This window comes from Berghia stephanieae, chromosome 7 (genome assembly GCF_034508935.2).
Source record: "Berghia stephanieae isolate SIO BIC M18660-M18661 chromosome 7, UCSD_Bste_1.3, whole genome shotgun sequence".
NCBI lineage: Eukaryota > Metazoa > Mollusca > Gastropoda > Nudibranchia > Aeolidiidae > Berghia > Berghia stephanieae.
The window spans coordinates 45,861,006-45,877,751 of NC_088366.1; the positions used below are offsets into that span (position 1 = coordinate 45,861,006).

The window sequence follows — 16,746 nt, forward strand, 5'->3', positions numbered from 1 at the left end:
AGACCTACCAGTAGACAAATGAGTAATTAATACCGTTATATCTTGATATTGCACGATTACACAAAACATACATGGATCCAAAATGGATGACTCAATTCTATCTCCAAGCACTTTAATGGCCATCTCAATATTTTTAATAGGGGGGGGGGGGGGAGGAGGGGTGCCAATAACTCGGTTGGAAGAGTACTCGCTTCAAATGTAAAGGGAAAGGGATCAATCCCGGGGAAAGTGGGTTTTTTATTTTTTGCTCCCCTGATTCCCCTCCCTCACCATGTCTGGACAGTAGTGATTATAGTTGGGACTGGTGTATCTGGCGATAAGTATTTTGCGACAGAGTAGCGTCCTATCGTCAAAAGGGTAACAAGCAAATGCTATTGTCCGTTTCAGGCGATAAAATCCGGGATAAATAATAAATAAATACATTTTAAAAAGTCCCTTTATTAATCCCATAGGGGAAATTTGTCTATAGGGTCTATTCCAAGGGAAGACTGAATAACCCAGGTGTCAGCCGCAGTGCAGCGCCGCAAATTGAGCTAAGGTGAGGTCACTTGCTTAAGGTCACACAGCGCAGCGGCGGGTGATCGAACTCGGTACCTTTCGGGTACGAAACAAAGACCGTACCGCTGAGCCACGCTGCTCCAAAAAACACCGATTCCACGGGCCTTATGGCTGTAAAGAACACCTTCGATGATAAAATCCTTCATTAAGGCACCTGATACACCCCGACACAGTACCACACTGAGCAGACAGGTCACATCACGTATATCTCACTGGGGAAGAATAGATAGAATGAATTTGACGTCACTCAGGTATTTGTTATTGTCTTTTGCCAGCCATGTTTTGAGTAATCCTCACTAAACTGTATTAACCAGACTATAAACGACCAAGATTGCACACAGTTTTGTGTTAGTCCGTTATAGATAGAATGCGCTTGGCCAAGGAGTTCACAACATTGCCATCCGGAAGTATAAGGGACCAACACACAAACTCTGTGTAACCATGAATTTTTATAATCTGGTTAATACAGTTTAGTGAGAACAACTCACAAACGTGGATGGCAAAAACAATAACAAAGGCCTGAGTGACGTCATCTGCATACTATCTATACTTCCGGATGGCAATTTTGTGAGCTTCTTAGACAAGCGCATAATATATATTGATAGAACGAAGTTGACGTCACTCGGGTCTTTGTTATTGTTTTTTGCCATCCACGTTTATGGGTAATTCTCATTTAACTGTTTAATCCAGACTATAAAAAATCATGGTTACACAAAGTTGTGTGTGTTGGTCTGTTATATTTCCGGATCGCAATGTTGTGAGCTTCGTAGCCAAGCGCATACTATGTATTATATAGATAGTATGCGCTTGGCTAAGAAGCTCACAACATTGCCATCCGGAAGTATAACAGACCAACACACAAAACTGTGTGTATCCATGAACGTTTATAATCAGGTTAATACAGTTTAGTGAGCATTACTCATAAACGCGGATGGCAAAAAACAATAACAAAGACCTGAGTGACGTCAACTAAGAACTATCTACAGGTTGCTGATGGTGTGATGAGTAAACCATGGGTTGATACGTGGCCATCGTTAACTTATAGATAGTTCGAAGATGACGTCACTCAGGTCTTTGTTATTGTTTTTGCCATCCGCGTTATATGAGAAATGCTCACTGAACTGTATTAACCCGACTATAAACGTTCATGGATACACACAGTTTTGTGTGTTGGTCCGTTATACTTCCGGATGGCAATGTTATGAGCTTCTTAGCCAAGCGCATACTATCTATAGACTGACACTAAATCTAAAACACACTAAGTCCCATATTTTACGTCATTTTTAGGTTTGTGGACCGCCTACTCAGTTGATTGAGTAGTGCTCAAGGAAACAAGTGATCCCATTGGTTGAACTGTTGAATACAGCTCACGATTTGTTTTCTTCAGTGGCCAAAGACTTGTCTCTTGACGTCATTTGGGTTTAAGTATCAGGCCATGAGTTTACAAAGGCCACGGTTGATGACGGCCTGGTGAGTAAATCGTGGGTGAGTGTAGGACGGAGGGTTTTTGTTTTGTTTTGTTTTGTTTTCATCATAATCGCACAAATTATATTCTTCTGACAAGCCCGTAGCTTTTACAATGGTAGCTATTTATATTTTCCCTCCAATTAAAACATGAATAATTAATAATTTTTAAAAGAATGAACATTGGACTGAAATATATCTCTATGTTTTGTTTTTAGGGGTTTTACGGCACTAGTAAAAAGGAAGATGATAGAGGAATAGTTGTCGATCAGAGGTTATGTGTGTTTTTGTTTTAAAGGGTTTTACAGCGTTTGAGACATATTTAGGTCATATCACCGCGAGTAAAAAGGAAGAAAAAGGGATAGTATAAAAAATGTTCTAGAGTTACAATTAGAGCATCCTTGAAAAAGTAAGACAATGGGGAATTAGTTCAAATAGGAAACAGATGTAGATTCCAAGAGCACACTAACTATCAATTTACTTAGTTTGAGATCACCTAAAAGTCTCATCCAGATACGAGCACAGGCCCCCACTAAGAGGAATACACTCAGGCCTTTGTTATTGTTTTTGCCATCCGCGTTTGAGAGTTGTTCTCACTAATCTGTATTCTTCTTCTTCTTCTAGGTTCCATGCCTGGTCCAGGCTTCGGATACTGCATGAATTATCTCTCTCCATTCCTCCCTGTCTCTTGCTTTTTCAAACAGCTCTTGGATTGTTAGGTTGGTGAAGCCCTTCAGTTGGTCTATGAGTGTTTTTCTTTGTCTCCCCCGGGCGCGTTTACCAGGTATTTTTCCACAACTTGCCAGGTATTCATTTTTATCTTTCCTTACTATGTGTCCGAAAAAGGATAGTTGTCGATCCGCTATTAAGGGCATTAGTTTCCTTTGTTGGTATGTTTGTTTTAGCACTTCTTCGTTCGTTTTGTGTGCAGTATACGATATTCTCTGCATCCTTCTCAAGTACTCTCAAGCACCACATTTCAAAAGCTTCAATGTTCTTTGTGTTTCTGCATTTGTAGTCCAGCTTTCGCATCCGTATAACAAGATTGGCCACACGTAGCACTTCAAGACTCGGAATCTAATCCCGAACGACATTTGTTTGTTTTTCAAAATGTTTCCCAGGTCCATGAAGTCCTGTTTGGCTTGAGTTATTCTTGCTCGTATGTCTCGGTTACATCTTCCATCTGTTGTCACTATTGACCCTAGGTATTTAAAACTTTCTACGTTGGTAAGTTGCTCGCCGTGAATCGTTATATTGCAGGTGTTGTTGTTTTCGGGGTTTTTCTGTATTACCATGCATTCCGTTTTGGTGATATTCACTTCCATTCCATTGGCTTCACTATCTACTACCACTTTGTCAACAATCTTTTGAAGTTGGATTTCTGATGTTGCAATGAGTACCGTATCGTCTGCGTATCTTATATTATTTATGTTGTGACCTCCTACTTTTATTCCCTCCATATTAGTTATGCCCCTCATGATTGTTTCTTGGTATAGATTAAACAGATCTGGTGAGGCAACACACCCTTGACGGACTCCTTTCTTAATAGGAATGGAATTTCCTGTAGAGTTTCCGATTTTGATAGATGCCTGCTGGGTGTAGTATAATGTTTGCATGAGTCTGAGCTCTTTCTCATCAGCGCCAATGGAGTGCAGTTGTTTTAGTATTTCTTCGTGGCGTACTCTATCAAAAGCTTTTTGTAGTCGACAAAACAGAGGTATAGTGGGGTCTGAACCTGTATAGCTCTTTCACTTAAAACACGGAGGAGGTATATTGCGTTCCTTGTCCCTCTGTCAGGTTGGAATCCATATTGTTCTTCTGCGATTTCGGGGTTAATCTTATTCCTTAGCCTGTTGATAATTATACGCAACAGTATTTTGTTGATGTGGCTTATTAAACTTATAGTTCTAAAATTTTCGCATCTGACTGCACTTGCTTTCTTTGGTATTGCTATGAAAATAGAGTTACAGAGATCTTCTGGAATTTTCCCAGTGTTGTATATATTGTTGAATAATATGTGAAGTTCATCAATTGCTAGATCTCCTAGGCTTTTTAATACCTCTACAGATATTTCATCAGGGCCTGTTGCTTTACCATCCCTCATTCGTTCCATGGCATGTTCAATTTCACTTTTGGTGATGTTTGGTCCGCTTAATGGTTCTTTGAATTTCAGTGGTGGTTCATTTCTATTTGGATCATTGTACAGTTCGCCTATGTATTCTACCCATCGGCTTTCTATATGTTGTTCTTCAAATAGCAGTTCCCTTGTTTGTTTTGGATACAACTTCCTGCTGCTTTGCTTTTCCTTTTCCCTGATAGTTCTTTTATTCTTTGGTGAGCTTGTTGGGGGTTGGGTTTGTATTCTCTTTCGATTTCGCAGCATTTCCAGTCTAGATAGTTCTCGTGTGCCTCGATGCATTTGGATTTAATGTGGTTGTTCAATGTTTGGTATTCTGCAGACCCTCTGTTGCATTTTCGTCTTTCTTCAAATAGGTTTAGAATTTCATTTGTCATCCATTCCTTTTTGCTGTTTATTTGAGCTATTGGTAAATGCTTTTCTGCAGTTGCTTTGACACACTTTTGGAATATATCAAATTGTTTTTCACATTTTTCGTTATCAGGTTCACTTTGGCTTTGTATCATGAGTGCATTTTCAAATTCTTCTCTCATATTTGTTTGTATGCCATTGTCTTTGCATAACCTGTAATCCCTCTCTAATCTGTATTAATCAGACTATAAAATTAATGGTTACACAGAGTTTGTGTGTTGGTCCGTCATACTTCCGGATGGCAATGTTGTAAACTCCTTGGCCAAGCGCATTCTATCTATACATTTGACCGCTTCCCTCTCAACTAAGAAGCAGCGGGTGTGCACCTTTGTAGAGCATCTGGGCGTGGCCTAAAGGCCTGATACCGACCAAAAACAATGACCTCACAAAAGAAGACGACGATGAACAAACGAACGTAAAAAGTGAGTTGTTGTTAGAAAATGCTCAAGGAAACAAATACACAGGTAGATAACCACGACTCTATGACAATCGTCATAATGTAAACAATGGCAGTGAATCGTAGACACAGCAAACTACAAGGTTTTACTGTATTAACCAGACTATAGATAGAATGCGCTTGGCCAAGGAGTTCACAACATTGCTATCCGGAAGTATAACGGACCTACACACAAACTCTGCGTAACCATGAACTTTTATAGTCTGGTTAAGACAGTTTAGTGAGAACAACTCACAAACGCGGATGGCAAAAACAATAACAAAGGCCTGAGTGACGTCATCTGCATACTATCAAAAGTTTTGTGTGTTGGTCCGTTATACTTCCGGATGGCAATATTGTGAGCTGCTTAGCCAAGCGCATACAATCTAGTCTGGTTAATACAGTTTAGTGAGAATTACTCATAAACATGGATGGCAAAAAACAATAACAAAGACCCGAATGGCGTCAACTTCGTTCTATCTATAGATAGCACAAAATTGACGTCACTCAGCTCTTTGTTATTGTTTTTTAGCCAGCCATGTTTATGAATAGATCTCACTAAATTATAGATAGTATGCGCTTGGCTAAGAAGCTCATAACATTGCCATCCGGAAGTATAACGGACCAACACACAAAACTGTGTGTAACCATGAACGTTTATAGTCAGGTTAATACAGTTCAGTGAGCATTACTCATAAACGCCGATGGCAAAAAGTAATAACAAAGACCTGAGTGACGTCAACTGCATACTATCTATATTTTAATCAGACTATAAACATTCACAAAGTTACGCATAGTTTCGTGTGTTGGTACGTTATATCCGGCTGGCGGATGTTGTGAACATTTTGGCTAAACGCACAGCATCAATAATGCAATCTGATTTGTCTGATACTGAATGTGTGTTGAAACCATATCAGGACCAAATAAAACGTCAGACATAAGGAATAAGGAAGTGAAAGGACAGGAAAGGTAGGGGAGGGGGGGGGGGGGGAATTATTCTCCATCATAATCGCACATGATATGACAGCCATCATATTATGTAACTGTTCTTTTTATGTGTGTGTGTGTGTGTGTGTGTGTGTGTGTGTGTGTGTGTGTGTGTGTGTGTGTGTGAAGGTGTGTACCTATTAGTGCCGCGCTGAAGACCGGTCTAGACCGCGGTCCGACGGTCTTTTAGCTGTGAACCGAAGACCGGTCCCATAGGGAAGATCGGCGGCGGTCCTCACTTCTTATCACCTTTCAACTAGTGCGGGGCGATCCTTGCAAGGACCACGGTCCTACGGTCTCGCGCCATAGCCTACTACTTCCCCAGCGCAGGGTTGCCAGATTATTTTTCAACAAAATGCCAGGAGAAGACTCAAAAAATGCCAAAACACTCAAAAAGATGCCAAAGTCTGTTGACTCCCACCCCCACTAAGAAAACTACTCACTTTTGATAGACAATTTACTATCATACCCTGGTGGCTTGCGTGTTTTCTTTTCTTTTTCTTTTATTTTATTTTTTTTTTTTTTGTTTTTTTTTTTTTTTTGAATTATACTAAATTTCCTGTTGGGGTAATTATTTACCTACTGACTACTAAGTGGAGTGCTAAACCACTACACCACGGTTGGATTTTAAGAATGAAAAAGAAATGTGAAGATGTTTGTTTTTACGCGTTTAGAAATAATTAAGAAAAGGTGTCATTTGAAGTATAATATACAAGAAAAGAAAATGCCAAATGAAAATGCCAAATGCCAAATGATTTTACTAATGCCAAACGGTTTTCAAAAATGCCAGATTTTTGGAATCTGGCATTTAAAATGCCAAACTGGCAACCCTGCCCCAGCGATTCGTTGCTTCGGTTGCCTATCTTCCACCAATCACCACCCATCCCACTTAATTAATCGCACCCACCCCCCTTTGCCATACACTAAACGACACAGACGACCATACAGGCAGACGACCACCAACCTCCACTCCGCAAACCGCCCTTTCGTGTGTGAGATGGGGGGAACAGGAGGCGCACGCCTTGGACGATTCCATTATACGGGGTAAATTTCAAAATTTACTACACCATAATGATCGCAATGACAATGATCTATGGTGAAGGCATGACCCCTCTTCTCTAATGGGTTATTGTTTGAAATGTATGTGACTACTAAAGATGTGTGTGTTTGTGTGTGTGTGTGTGTGTGTGTGTGTGTGTGTCGAACCTAGCAAGTAGCAAATCCGATTTTTTGTTTTCTTTTGTCCATCTCTTGTCACCACTCCTTTCTATCGCAGTGTTGTCATTTAAAATAATACAATAATATTAAAATTTCGTTGGTGTTTTTACTAATCAAATAATATGAGTTTCATTAGTTTCTTCCTTCCAAAAAACCCAGTTATAACATCTGAATTTTAAAAAAGTCCAATAGAATATTTGGGGACCCCGATAGCTCAGTTGATAGAGCACTCTCTTTATACGCAAAGGGCCAGAGATCGATCCCGGGTGCAGTCGATTTTTTTCTGAATCCCTGTCTACTCAGCAATGAATGGGTAGCTGAGTTTGTTAGATCTGGCGAAAAGTCACCATCGACCCCTCTTATTACCTCATCCACCCCTCTTATTATAACTTCACGTCTCTCTCTTACTCTTCAATGCTCGCTGCCCTCTAATGTGTGTGTGTGTGTGGGGGGGGGGGGGGGGGGGGGGGGGGGGGGGGGGGGGGGGGTAGGAGTTGCGTGTGTGTATCAACGCCACGAACAACTCGATCAACGCCTTGGGCGATGCCATTATCTCCGTTAATGGGGATAAATTTCAAATTTTATTAAATTATCGAAGTAACAATGAAGTACGGTGAGCAAATAAAGAAGGCATCACCCCTCTTCTCTAATTAGGTTACAATTTGAAATGAGTGTGACTACTCCGTGTGTTTTACTCCTGTAGACCACGGTTTTCATCGTGTAGCGGTCTTTAACGGTTCAAGAATGAACGATCCATGGTCTCAAAGGTCAAACCGGTTCGAATTTCCAACAGTCTCTCAGGAATGTTCAATGTCGAAAAGGACCGGTCCTAAGACCGGTCCTTGCGGTCTTCATTTCCCAAGGACCGTAGGACCGTGGTCCTTAAGCTTGCCAAGGACCGCCCCGCACTAGTACCTATGCCCTCATGGTCAACGATGATGTTATTGTTAACAAAATGGTGAAGTGAAAGGTGACGACTGTTCATGCAACACAATATCCTGTGTTATTATAGAAGGAACGAAATTGACGTCACTCAGCTCTTTGTTATTGTTTTTAGCTAGCCATTAATTGTATCAATCAGACTTTCAACGTTAAAGGTTACACGTGCGTTACTGATAGTTAGAAGTTGACGTCACTCAGGTCTTTTTGCCATCCGCGCTTCTATCTAACCTTGAACATTTATAGATAGTTCGAAGATGACGTCACTCAGGACTTTGTTATTGTTTTTTGCCATCCGCGTATACGAGTAATGTTCATTGAACTGTATTAACCCGACTATAAACGTCCATGGATACACACAGTTTTGTGTGTTGGTCTGTTATACTTCCGGATGGCAATGTTATGAGCTTCTTAGCCAAGCGCATACTATCTATAGTATGGTTAATACAGTTTAGTGAGAATTACTCATAAACGCGGATGGCAAAAAGACCTGAGTGACGTCAACTTCTTACTATCTATAACGTTATGGTGGAGAATACCCCCCCCCCCCCCCCTACCTTTCCTGTCCTTTCACTTCCTTATTCCTTATTATTATTATCAGAGTTTCGTCATTCTCAATACACATTGCATGGCTTCACTTATTCTTCCAGCATTCCAGAGGGAACCAACTTTTTCCAGTTCATACAGTACAAGTTGCCTGTAACATTTGTACTTTTCATTCCTTTCAAAACGCGCCACAACCACATTTGCATGGTAGTTTATATGATATTCTAGATAAGAACACGTTAGGTCACTGACCATTCTCAACATTGCTTGATGTTTTTCATTTTAAAAACTTGAGCATTTATTAGCGTAATATCCACAGAACGTGCTCAAACGTGCTTACAGGAGGTCTTTAGCCAACAGCAACACTTAACTTATAGGATGAGATATGATACCTGTAAGGCGATATTACAATTTTTTCGGACAGAGACAATGCTATTAACAGCTGGGTACTCATTTTACACCTGAGTAGGGTGAGAGAATGTGAGTAAAGAGTCTTTTCCAAGGACTCAACTATGTGTTGCTCAGAACAGGACTAGAACCCTATATATTCGATTCCGAAGGCAAGCGTCATACCACAAGACAACTTAGCCATACACAACTGTCCAGACCTGCCAACCCTTCACATTCCAAAAGTGGAATCAGAACGTCAAAAAATAGAAATTTCTTCACAATGGATAATTCTGTATCCGAATGACCACCAACTTTGCCACCAAACAGATAAATACAGTATTCCAGCACAGCTGGCAAAAGTACATATCACATGTATTAGGTAATGGGAAGGGGGAAAAGAGTGCAATTAATTTTCCTACTTACAATTAATTCCCTTTTGGCAATCATTTTTAAAAATTCAATCCCCCCCCCCCCCCCCCCACCCCCAAACCCACCTTTTTTTTACAATCATCATCATTATTATTTTTGAAAATCGGAATTTTTGAGACACTGCCGGAATTGTAGAAAAAGAAGAGTGAAAATAGGAATGATTACGCCAAAAGGGTTGGCAGGTATGCAAGACCCGTTGAGTCCTTGGGGAAAAGTCTTTATTCTCTCATCATACCCAGATGTAAAATGTGTATTTGGCCGGTAGGAGCCATGAAAAGAAACGGTAATAGTTAGAACCTTGCAGGTGTAATGTCTCATCCTACATGTTAAGTATTACTGCTGGTTTAGGACCCCCTGTAAAGCAATTTGAACACATTGTGAGGCGATGTGGTCTAGTGGTATGACATTCGCTTTCAGATCGGAAGGTCCCTGGGTTCGAGCCTTGCTCGGCGCATAGCTGAGTCCTTCGAAAAGCCTCTTTACTTGCATTCTCTATTCTACATGTTACATATTGCTGTTGCAGGGACCCTTTGTAACTTGCTTTAAATTAACACTTTCAATTTCTTGCTACCTTTTGTAGATTGTATAAGATACTGATCTATTTTTAACTATATTAAACTATCCATCTGTTTAAAATTAGATCACACTTAGGTGGCTTCACTTCCTACATACACACACACACACACACACACACACACACATACACAAAGACAGATATATATATATATATAAGATTATTTATATATATTATACAGAGATATGGTTTACAAATAAAAATATTTTAAAAATATTGTTTCCATCTGACTGATTTTCTGAAAATGGATAACTTTATTGGATTCATGTCCACAATCTGTTGTAGCTCATTCCCGAAATACACTTATTTGCAAGTCTGATAACCGAATTTATTATGGGCTCATTGTTGTAATGGAAATCTCAAAATATTATCCATCATAACAAAGTTAAACTAGGCCCATAATTGCATTCGAATATCAGACCTGTATATATGCATACCTCGTTTACTACAAAAATCATAGAAAAACGTGGAATAGGCATTGGAAAATTGGCTCACCAATCGACTGTCAGTAATCCTCCAGTTGATAAAAGTTGTAATTATCCAAAAAATGAAAACAACAAGCAATTCTGTCACCACGAGTCCTGAAAGCGAATGAGAAAACAAATAAAAAATTAAAAGATAAGAAAACAATCGTCTATGAATAAATGTGACCCTTTGTCTCAAAACGGGGTTCTCTATGGCTCAGTTGGTAGAGCACTCGCTTCACACACAAAGGGACCAAGAACGATCCTGGGTGAAGTCAAGATTTTTTCCTGACCCCCTTGTCCACCCAGCAGAGAAGGATAGCAAAGGATAGAAAGCAATTGCTATTGTCTGTATTACGCTAAAGAAACTGGAATAAACTCCGGCTCCATGGGCCTAATGGCTCCGAAGGACTACTTTTTTGTTTTTGTCTCCAAACAGTATTATGTCCATTATGTTGAATGAACCAGATGCTAAAAAGTCAAATTAAGGGTTTAACAGATCAAAAATAAGAAATCTTGATTTTTTACTCTAGAATACCAGCACTCATTCATTCATATATCATCTCATCAAATTAAATTAAATTAAATTCCCTTTGTTCATCCCAATAGGGGAAATTTGTCTCTAGGGTCTATTCAAAGGGAAGACTGGAGTAACCCAGGCATCAGTCGCAGTGCAGCGCCACAAGTTGAGCTAGGGCGAGGTGACTTGTTCCAACGCCACACAGCGCAGCGGGTAATCCAACTCGCATTTCGGATACGAAGCAAAGACCATACCGCTGAACCACGCTGCCCGCAATAAACTCAAGCCAAGTCTAACATTAATTTTTGGTTGTAAATTAAAAATTAAAAACTGTTCATATCATCCCAACATTATACTGTTTTGAAATGGTGAGTCACATGAGATAAATAAATAAATTAATTGATAAATGGAATTCTCTGTATTGATATTGAAAAGGAAATGTTTATTGATTTTATGGTCTATTCCAGGGAAAGACTGGAATATTCCAGGCATCGGCCACAGTGAAGAGCTGCAAAGTGCACAACAGAGATTAGGTTTCCTAAGAGATGAAAAAGTAATAAACAAAAATGAATATATCACGTTCAAAAGATTTTTTAAAAAGAAGAAGAAAATACCAAACAGAGAAAGTCTCGGGCTCAAAACCCTACTTCAACATCAGCCAATGACAAAAACAATAAAAACATAAAAATAAGTTACTTAAAATAAAAGAGATAGGTAGGCGGCAGATTTCTCTTTTCATTCAGTCGGGAGTCAGATGGGTTTGGGGGGGGGGGGGGGGGCGATACTTAATGACTTAATGTCTTTTAATTTTAGAAGTAAAAGTAAAGTAAAAATAAGTTTCTGTTTGGCTTAATTGAGTTTGAGTGAGACTGAGAGTCAGTGAGAGGCATTCGTATGATATATAATAATAATGGTTATAAATCTTCCACTCTGCTCTACCGAAATTCAGATGTTTATCATTTTCATTTAAAATAAAAACTCCATGTGATTCAGAAATCTCTCTCTCTCTCTCTCTCTCTCTCTCTCTCTCTCTCTCTCTCTCTCTCTCTCTCTCTCTCTCTCTCTCTCTCTCTCTCTCTCTAACAATACAATGACCGTTTGTTGATCTCTCTCTCACTCTCACACAAAAAAGTTTTAAAATTAAAAATCCCAAATCTGTTCCAGTAAAGTAAATACACACAAGATCATACCTTACCTCAGACAGTAGATGATGGACTTAGCTCAAGTTGCCAATCCTTGAAAATTCCGGTTGAATGCCTCACCAAATGTAAAGAAAAACTCTTGTGGAGGCGTCGGAATCTAGACGTCTGCACTACACACAGTAGTTGGACAACTCGACAAAACTTTTTATCTTTTGCGAAGTCTTTATGAATGTCACAAACACACCAGTCAGCACACGCCAATTGTCTGGAATTAAAATGCAACTACCTTTACATATCTCTCGAAATAAGTTTCCTTACTTTCAATTCTTTCCTTCCTTTTCCTTACATTATTTTTATTCCTGTGTCAAATCTATCAAAGTCGAAGGCAACTCGGAGGACTGTCACAACAATCGGCGAGGGGTTTTGGCACTCGCCAAATCGGAACTTGAGACGACGCAATCTTGCTCGATGTAGTCAACAGTGCTGTGACCTTAACCTTTGGTCTTCAAGCCCTCCCCATCCCTCAATGCACAAGCCCCCTTACCTAAAAATAGTTACCAAGTACTGAGTAACATGACTTCTTAGGTCATGTGACTGGAACTTGTTTCAATCTATACGCTCGTAATTACGTGTATGCACCGATTTCTAGTGAACTTGCTATGTACACGTACTGTCTGAAAAGTATTTGCAAAGACCACTTACGTATTATTATTATTATTATTATTATTATTATTATTATTATTATTATTATTATTATTATTATTATTATTATTATTATTATTATTATTATTATTATTATTATTATTATTATTATTATTATATTATTATTATCAACGCAAACGACGATGGTCGCGATTGCATGAGCATAGAAAATGTGGCTTTCCGTCCACTTAATTACCTGTATGCAGTCATGACTAAAATTTCAATGTAGGTACACGATAGAATTAAACGAATGAGAATACGTACGAAGCCTAAAAAGTGTCCACCAATGAAAGCATTCAGCGCCATTTTGTTGTTGGCTGAGAATGTAGTAATTACCATTCATTCGGTATCTATGTCAACATAACGACACAAGAAAAACAACAAACAATATCAAAATCCACAATAAAATGTTTCAGAACTGTTGCGTATATTTATGGCACAACGAAGCTGTCAAAAAATGAATTTAGAGAATGTGTGTAATCATGTATTATAATAACCTGTAATGTGTTTTCCAACCACCACATCATCTACTACTACAACCACCACCACAATATCATCACTAACACTACTACTACAACCACCAGCCCCACATCATTATCACTACCACTACTACTACACCACCACCAGCACATCATCATCACTACCACTACTACAATCACCACAACCACATCGTCATCACTACCACTACCACTACTACTGCAACCACCACACCATATCATCATCATTACCACTACTACCACAACCACCACCACCACTACTACTACAACCACCACCACATCACTACCTCAACTACTACAACCACCACCACATCACTACCTCAACTACTACAACCACCACCACAATAGCATCACTACCACTACTACTACAACCACCACAACCACATCGTCATCACGACCACTACTACTACAACCACCACCATATCATTACCATTACGACTACTACTACAACCACCACTACCACCATATCATTACCATTACCACTACTACTACAACCACCACAACCACATCGTCATCACTACCACTACTACTGCAACCACCACTACCACCATATCATCACCATTACAACTACTACTACAACCACCACAACCACATCATCATCACTACCACTACTACTACAACCACCACCACATCATCATCACTATCACTACTACTACAACTACAACCACCACCACATTATCATCACTACCACTACTACTACTGCAACCACCACCACCATATCATCATCATTGAAATATATTTTTTTTAAATTGAGCTTTATATAGTGCAATATCTACTAAATGTGCTCAAAGCGCTTTACAAGGGGTCCCTGGTCAACATTTAACATGTAGGACGGGACATGACGCCTGTTAGGCGATATTACAATTTTTCGGACAAAGACAACTCTGTTAACGGCCAGGTACTCATTTTACACCTGAGTACGGTGAGAGAATGTGAGTAAAGAGCCTTTTCCAAGGACTCAACTATGCGCCGAGCGCGAGGCTCGAACCCAGGACCTTCCGATCCGGAAGCGAGTGTCATACTACTAGACCACATAGCCGCATCATTACCACTACTACTACAAACACCACCACCACATCATCATCACGACCACTACTATTACAACCACCACCACCACCATATCATTACCATTACCACTACTACTACAACCACCACCACATCATCATCACTACCACTACTACTACAACTACAATCATCACCACCACCACATCATCATCGCTATTACTACTACAACTACAACCACCACCAACACCACATCACTTCACTAACACTCAGTACTACAATCACTACCATTAGGTTTTGGAGTTTTACTTCATTTGAAATAAGGAAACTTCGGAATTGTATTTGGCATTGTGTTTATATATCATAATATAATTCTAATCAGTTATCTATTTAGAACTAGATACTATACAATATGTATGCCAAATACCACCCCAATTCCCCTTTCTTGTGTGCGGGAATTCCTCTTTCGGCATTGAAATTGAGTGTGAGAGAGTCATCACTACACACATAAACAACAGAAACAATTTAAAAACAAGACTATGACACGCAACCACTCACACACGAGGCTATACTATTTATCCTTTTCTCTATATAGAATAGGACAAGACAAACAATAGCTTGACTCTCGCTACACTTCGCATTGATGTTTGTCGTCTCACGAGTTCAACTCTCGGTCGACCTGTCAATATTCCTTTTTGCCTCGGACGTAATCATTAATAGAATGTTGTGTGGTTTTGACCGTGAGGAAAACCTTAAGAAGTCACATTTATATCATTTTAGAGAGATCGTTTTGAATAATTTTGAGTTAAACGAGCGAGCAGCAACTTGTTTTCATGAACGGCCGATCAGCGCTTGTTTACTATAGTAACGCGATTCCCAGCCAACATCAAAATGGCGGATATTTTTCTCATCGAGGCCGCTGGTTGGTTAGCCAATAAGAGCACCATAGGGTTTCCATTGGGTAAATTCCTTGAGGTACACGCAAATACGTGTCTGGAGACTCAGCCCTTCTTTATTTAAAGACCCGTTGTTTTCGATTTTTTTTTAAAATCCAGTGTGACCAGGGAATTCTTCCCTATGCTCAACGTTAGATTACAACAGAATGTAAACAAATTATTTCAACCAGTTTTCATAATGACATTCCTCATCGACATATTGTAATGATGATGATGATGATGATGATGATGATGATGATGATGATGATGATGATGATAGTCAAGACAAATCATCTTCCTATTTAAAATCACGGGGGTCCCGATAGCGAGGTTGGTAGAGCACTCGCTTCACACGCAAAAGGACCAAGATCGATCCCGGTGCAGTCAAGATTTTTTTCCCCGACCCCTCTGTTCACCCAACAATAAATGATCTGTCGGAAAGTACTTTGCGATAGACTAGCGTCCTATCCAAAGTGTAGCAAGTAATAGCTATTGTCCATTTCACGCTACAGAAACCGGGATAAACTCCAGCTCCATGGGCCTTAAGACCACTTTTTTGTTGAATCACATCCTCTGCCACACAAAAGGATACTTGCACTCCAAATAGAGTAATGCAACCATTTGCCTTTTGTCTCTGGTGTTTCTCATTCTTTATTCATCTCTGAGGCGTCTCTATGTCATTACCAAGTTAACGACTACCGTCCCAGAACCTAAACGATCGACCAACGACGAGAAGGAAACCAGCCTATGTGCGGCTATGTGGTCTAGTGGTATGATACTCGTTTTCGGATCGGAAGGTCCTGGGTTCGAGCCTCGGAAAAGGATCTTTACTCACATTCTCTCACCGTACTCTGGTGTAAAATGAGTACCTGGCGTTTAACAGCGTTGTCTATGCCCCCCCCTCAAATGTAATATCGCCTAAAAGGCGTCATGTCTCGTTCTACATGTTACGTGTTGCTGTTGGTTAGGGACTCTTTGTAAAGCGCTTTGAGCACGTTTAGTGGATATTGCGCTATATAAAAGCTCAATCTATTTACAAAATGCGAAGACTGAAAAAAAAAGTCATTCAGAGTCGCAGGGCTAATGGAGCCGTTTATCCCGATTTCCAAAGCGTTAAATATAGACAATAGCAATAGATAGGAGGCTAATCTACCACAAAGTACTTTCCGTAGACCCCGCTACCCAATCATCACTGGTTGGACAGGGGAGCGGACAAGATAAAATGTTAACTTCACTTGGGGTCGACACCTGATCTTTTGTATGTGAGGCGAGTGCTATACCAACTGATCTATCGGGGCCTCCAATTAATCAATTTTTTATGTTATGCGTTTATGTAAAATGCTCACAACATCCACCAGCCGCACAAAACGTACCAACAGACACATTGTGTTACCT

At 39.8% G+C, this 16,746-nt stretch overlaps 1 protein-coding gene across 1 annotated transcript in view; it reads right to left on the bottom strand.

Annotated features, from left to right (window-relative positions):
* Nucleotides 1–12,803, bottom strand: part of LOC144977356 (uncharacterized) — a 65,964-nt gene extending 53,161 nt beyond the window's left edge. Inside the window, exons 1-2 of the mRNA XM_078922457.1 lie at nucleotides 12,269–12,803; nucleotides 10,585–10,670 (exon numbers count right to left, since the gene is read on the bottom strand). The gene's annotated coding sequence lies outside the window, so the exon portion shown is untranslated. The remainder of the gene's footprint in view (nucleotides 1–10,584; nucleotides 10,671–12,268) is intronic.
* Between the last annotated feature and the right edge of the window lie 3,943 nt (nucleotides 12,804–16,746).